At 40.6% G+C, this 6,799-nt stretch overlaps 1 pseudogene; it reads left to right on the forward strand.

The window, feature by feature from the left end:
• Positions 1-2,679: 2,679 nt before the first annotated feature.
• LOC116600513 lies at positions 2,680-2,794 on the forward strand (annotated as a pseudogene).
• The last annotated feature ends 4,005 nt before the right edge of the window (positions 2,795-6,799 follow it).

Below are 6,799 nucleotides of genomic sequence, written 5' to 3' on the forward strand. Positions count from 1 at the left end.
ACGACTGAGCCACCCAGGCACCCCTTGTTTTGTTTTTTTAATCAAAGTGTCTTTTCTCTCAAATATAAAGAAATTCATTTTAATATAAAATTCAGAAAGAGGGGCACCTGAGTGGCTCGGGAGGTTAAAGCCTCTGCCTTCAGCTCAGGTCATGACCTCAGGGTCCTGGGATTGAGCCCCAAAGCGGACTCTCTGCTCAGCGGGGAGCCTCATTCCTCCTCTCTCTGCCTTCTTCTCTGCCTACTTCTGATCTGTCTCTGTCAAAGAAATAAATAAAATCTTAAAAAAAAAAAAAGAAAGAAAAGAAAAAAAAATTCAGAAATAAAGGGGCGCCTGAGTGGCTCAGTGGGTTAAGCCTCTGCCTTTGGCTCAGGTCACGATCTCAGAGTCCTGGGATGGAGCCCCAGATCGGACTCTCTGCTCCGCAGGGAGCCTGCTTCCCCCTCTCTCTCTGCCTCTCTGCCTACCTGTGATCTTTGTCTATTAAATAAATAAGTAAAATCTTTTTTTAAAAAATTAGAAATAAAGAAAATAAGAAAAAATGATTTATAGTTCCAAAATCAAAATATTTATTTCATTTTAAAAATATACATTTTGCAGGGAGAGGGGGCACCTGGATGGCTCAGTTGGTAGTGATTTGGGGGCTATTTGTTCAAGCCCCACTTAGGTATAGAGTTTACATAAAAGTAAAATCTTGGAAAAAAAATAAAAAATAAAAATAAAATAAAATCTTGGGATGCCTGAGTGGTTCATCGGTCAAACATCTGCCTTCACCTCAGGTCATGATTCCAGAGTCCTGGGATCAAGTCCTGCATCAGACTCCTTGCTCAGCGAGGAGCCTGACTCTCTCTCTGCCTGCTGCCCTACCTGCTTATGTTCTCTTTCCCTCTGACAAATACGTAAATAAAATCTTAAAAATAAATAAATAAAATATAAAATATAACAATAAATAAAATATACTTTTTTTGTTGTTACTGGGTTATCTTATGTTGTTGTAGAGAATTATTTTTTAAATATAATTTACTTTAAATTTTGCTATGGTGAATTTTCTCTCTGCATTTATCAGTTCAAAAAAATGGAAATTCCTAAAAATGAACAAAAACTTATTTACCTTCAGTGCCTAAAAGCAGGGCATAGATTTCTCTTTGAGGAAAGTGCTCCTCCCTAATACCAGTGAGAGAAAAGAAACTCTTACCTTTGAAGATGAGAAATCACACCAAGATGGGCTTGCATAAATAGATCTTACTAAAATAGCGCTTATCTTCCATTAGTTCCCCTCTATATTTCCTAGTTACTTCCCAACAATGTATTGTTCCTTGAAACTTTGTTAAAAGTTTCCTTTTTGGGGGCGCCTGGGTGGCTCAGTTCATTGAGCAGCTGCCTTCAGCTCAGGTCATGATCTTAGCATCCTGGGATCGAGTCCCACATCGGGCTCCTTGTTCCGTAGGGAGCCCGCTTCTCCCTCTACCACTCTGTCTGCCTGTGCGCTTGCGCTCTAGCTCTCTCTCTCTCTGACAAAAAAATAAATAAATAAATAAAATCTTTAAAAAAAAAGTTTCCTCTTTTAAGAGAGTATATAAGTTCCCCAAATTAAAGGCTTCCTTGATTTTCACTCTTTTCTGTGATCTCTTATGCACATGAACTAAGTACCTTTTCTCCAGTTAATCTATCTTTTGTCCATTTAATTCACAGCCTTCAGGTACAGAACTTGAGAGAGTAGAGAAATTTTTTTTTCCTTCCTAACACCCTCGTGTTCATAGCAACATTATTCACAACAGACAAGAGGTGGAAACAACACAAATATCCATCAATGGATGAATGGATATACAAAATATGGAATATACATACAATGGAAATTTTCTGAGCCTTAAAAAGGAAAGAAATTCTGACACATGCTATATAACCTTATATGTGTTAACGTTAAATATAAAACTGTCAGTCATTTTACCAGTTTAAAAAAAAAAAGGGGTTTATTCAGGAATATCAAAGAATAGACACCTGGGATGAGCAAGCTCTGGCAAAACCATAGGCAAGTCTGCAGAACAAAGGGGAGGAAGGCTCTTTTTTTTTTTTTTTAAGATTTTATTTATTTATTTGACAGACGGAGATCACAGAGAAGCGGGCAGAGAGAGAGGGGAAAGCAGGCTCCCTGCTGAGCAGAGAGCCCATGCAGGGCCCGATCCCAGGACCCCGGGATCATGTCCTGAGCTGAAGGCAGAGGTTTTAACCCACTGAGCCACCCAGGCACCCCTGGAGGAAGTTTCTTATAGAAGAAAGGGGGAATTTGAAAGTGTTGCTATAAACAAAAAGTCCATTAGAGTAACCTGGAAGACTGAAATAAAGCGGCTTTTCATTGGCTGCTCTGTGATTCTCTCTCTCTTTAACCAGGCTGTTGCTGGGGGAGGAGGAAAGCTTGCCATCCTTCTGCTGGGATAGTGAACAGCATCAATGGGCAAAGTCTATCTCTTCCTGTGGGTCTGCAATAAAAAATGAGTGACAGGGCGTGAGAGCTCCCCCTGCTGGCCTGTCAACTCCTTCCTAAACAAGGTTTCCTTCCTTCCTTTCTTTTTTTTTTTGTATTAGTTATCTTCTATTTTAATTTTACAGATGCTCAGAGTCATACAACATGTAATTGGCAAAGTTGACATAAAAACACTGACTTTTAAATTTTAGAATCTGAGCTTTGTGCAGTGGCAGTATCGTAGCCAATGAGGTTTATCCGAGGCGCGATTATTGCTAATTGAAAACTTTTCCTAAATTTTAGAATCTGAACTTTTTTAACCACAACTCGGTGATGCCTCCAATTATAACATATAATAAATAGTACACTGGTGTATTATTTGAAAGTAAGCAAAGGGGTGAGTAAATACGGTATCTGAGGGCAATAAAAAGAAAGAAATCAACAGTTTTGGGCAACTACCATATGCCAGGCACTGTACTGTTTGCTTTACTTGTATTATCTCATTTAACCTTCACACGCCTACTATGAAGTAGATACTATTTTTTTATTTTCCATTTTATAGATGGGGAAACTGAGCTTGGATAACTTATACAAAGTAACTTCAGGTCCATTTGAAAGTAAAGTTCATGCTCTTAATTACCATTAAGTGTTGGCTGTATATTCATGGTTATAAACATGTCTTCCTTTCATTAATTTTCACACATGGTTGCTTGTTGAAGACATTTGTTAAATGAAATAAACCAGTCACAAAAAGACAAGTACCGTATGATTCCATTTATAGGTATCTAGAGTAAATTCACAGAAACAGAAAGTAAAGTGGTGGTTATCAGGGGCTGGAGGGAGAAGGAAATGGGGAGTTGTTATTTAATGAGTATAAAGTTTCAGTTTACAAGAAAAAGTTCTGAAGATTGGCTGCACAGCAGTGTGAATATACTTAACACTACCAAACTGTACTGAAAAAAAGGTTGACATGATAAATCGTATGTTACATGCATTTTACTACAATTAAAAAACCCAGGGCGCCTGACTGGCTCAGTTGGTTAAGTGACTGCCTTCGGCTCAGGTCATGGGATCGAGTCCAACATCGGGCTCCCAGCTCAGCAGGGAGTCTGCTTCTCCCGCTGACCTCTCTCCTCTCATGCTCTCTCTCTCTCTCTCTCTCTCAAATAAATAAATAAAATCTTACAAAAAACAAACAAACAAACAAACATAGTTACCATAGCTCCAGCGGTTCCACTCCTAGGTATGTACCCAGGAGAAATAAAAACATATATCCGTAAAAACTTGTGCAGGAAAGCTCATAGCAGCTTATTGGTAATAGCCTAAAATGGAAACAAGCCCAAAAAGTCCATCAGCTGGTGAATTGGTCAACAAAACGTGGTATATCCACACAATAGAATATTATTCAACTACAAAGGAATGAAATACTACGCATGCTCTAATGTGAATGAACCTTGAGAACACTGTTAAGTGAAAGAAGCCAGAAACAAAAAACTACCTATTGTATGATTCCATTTATATGTAACATCCAGCATAGACATGTACAGAGATAGAAAGATTAGTGTTTTGGGGCGCCTGGGTGGCTCAGATGGTGAAGCGTCTGCCTCCGGCTTAGGTCATGATTCCAGGGTCCTGGGATTGAGCCCTGTATAGGGCCTCCTGCACAGCAGGGAGTCTGCTTCTCCCTCTCCCACTACCCCCTTTTTTGCTCTCTCTCTCTATCTCTCTCTGTCAAATATACAAATAAAATCTTAGGGAAGAAAAGAAAAGAAAAGATTAGTGTTTACCTGGGGCTGTGTGAGTAGTAGAACAGGGAGAAACAGCTAATGGCTAATGGTTCATTTAGGGGGCCAAAAAAATTCTAAAATTAGATAGTGGTGATGGCTGTACAATTCTGTGATATATTATAAATCATTGAGTTATCCACTTTAAATGGGGGAAATGTTTGCTATGTGAATTATACCTCAATAAGCTGTTTTAAAAACTGAAAAAAAAAAATAAAAAAGAAACACCTAGGTCTTAGAAAATTGCTAGATTCTAATAGCTCTTGTAGCTTAACAGGAAAAATCAAACAAAGGCAGCCCTCTTGGCTGAATCTCTAGTTAACCAAGGAGGAATTCTTCAAAGTTTGTTCTAATTCTTTAGCTCAGCAAATTCTGCCCAGACCTTTATTTTTAACTCTGCCATAGTTTTATTGTTTCTTTAATTCTTGAGGGTCATCAAGGTGAAGCAGGTGTGTGTGTGTAAAGAAGACTACTTTCCTAAGCATTCATTGAGAGGGAAGTCTCTGACATTACCCTTAACATTACACTGTATTGTCCCCAGGCAACTTATTTCGCTTTCACTTATTTCATTTCGCTGAAATGCTAACAATAATGTAGCCAGGTACAGGAGTGAAAAAGGGTCAACCACTGACAGCTGAGACATCCACACAGTGAGGCCAACGCCTGGAAAACAGCAGGCTCATGTCACAAAGACTGTCTCCAAAGTGCTGAAAATACATCCAGGTTTATATAAGGAAAATGTGGGACAAAAGTCGGTGGGTACATGCAAGTGGACAGTGAAGGTCAGGTCGATCATTGTTTTGGGGGCAGTCACATGGGGTCTTGCTGGTGTCAGGGCAGTTGTTACTGCTTGAGGGGGTAGTCTGGGTTCCCATCATGGGATGCTTTGCACACAAGGTCATTCCTGAATTAAGAAATAAGTAGGAAAGAAGAACTTAGTCAATTAGAAAGTATAGACTGTGAAGGGGCGCCTGGCTGGCTCAGTCATTAAGAGTCTGCCTTTGGCTCAGGTCATGATCCCAGGACCCTGGGATCCAGCCCCACATCTGGCTCCATGTTCAGTGGGAAGCCTGCTTCTCCCTCTCCCACCCTCCCTGCTTGTGTTCCTGCTCTCACTGTCTCTCTCTCTCTGTCACATAAATAAAATCTTAAAAAAAAAAAAGTATAGACTGGGGTCAACACAGAGGTAGCTGTCCTCTTTCAGAAATGTAAGGTTTTATAGGCGAGATAAACATGACACCAGGCGAAGTGGGTGCAAGGCAAGGTTTATTAAAGGCACTCTCCGGTGAAGTTTCAGGGCTCAGGAGAAGGGGAGTCAAGAAAGTTGCACCGGGAGGAGGTGGGCACCCTCGGGCGAGGTTCCCCGACTCTGGAAAGCAGAGTGGGGGAAGTCGTGCTGGGAGGGAGTTGGCGGGGTTCTTTTATCTGTCTCCTGCATAGGTATCTATGGTTACCTATGGAGACGTGACCTGGGCATACATCCTTTTGGTGGGAGAGTCAAGGGTTAAGGAGGGGGCGGGTAGGCTGGAAGACTGCAGCGAGACCCTGGGGGGGGGGGACGGTCATTTCCATTGCTCTTCCTGCACTCTGGGAGCCTCCTGAGCTGCCGGTCATTTCTATTGTTCCTCCAGCACTCCCAGAGCCGACAGACCCAACAAGAAATAAATATCATTCGTGTCACCTTGCCTAAGAAAATGAGATTTACTGGGTGTCTCCAATGGAAAACCAGCCACATTTAGAACACACTCTTATGGATTGTCTGTCTTCAGAGTTTCATTGTTGTAGGGGATGAAAACTGTTAGGTTCTGTCTCTGTGCCTGTGAATTAAATGATCAATAACAGGAGAAAATCATACACATTTTATTTAATAATCTTTTGTGCACCCATGGGAGTCTTCATGAGGAAAATGAAGACCAGAGGAAGCAGTCAGGAATATACTTTTTAAATATAGAAATGATAAATTTGTGAATAAGTGGAAAGACAAAGGGGTTTGATGTAGGGGCAGTAAATTGTGGGAAAGTCACTAGGAAATATGTGGAGGAATCTACTATAAGATCAGGGTTATTTTGGTAAATCACTTTATAACCATCCATTTCAACATCAGCTCCAGTCTGTGGTGACAAGAAGTCTTGCTGGTAAGGGAGGGCACCTTTCTCATGGGAAATGTTTTGACCAGCTTTTAGGTAGAAGGGGGAGTTCAGAGCACGTTTCCTGTATCTGCAGTTTCTCCAGCTTCTTCAGCTCAAAATAATCAGTAGAGCAAAGCAGCTCATTTTAGGATGGCATGTTCTGAACACCTCATTGCCCTTGAGCTACTTTGCAATTTTGTAAATTGCAAATAACTCCTAGAAATGCAAAACAATTCATTCCTATAGACGTGCAAATTGACTCTGTCAAGCCTAGGTTCAATTTGCTTCCCAACTCTCTGAACCTTGGGGAAAAAAAGCAGCTTATCATCCATTTGTAAATTCATTTTGACATTCCTTTACTCCATATAAATTTGCGTTTCTTTGCCTTCTCCGTTAAACTGGTTGTACTGTTCTACTGAGTCCTG

This window comes from Mustela erminea, chromosome 9 (assembly GCF_009829155.1).
Source record: "Mustela erminea isolate mMusErm1 chromosome 9, mMusErm1.Pri, whole genome shotgun sequence".
In the NCBI taxonomy this organism is placed as follows: Eukaryota; Metazoa; Chordata; class Mammalia; order Carnivora; family Mustelidae; genus Mustela; species Mustela erminea.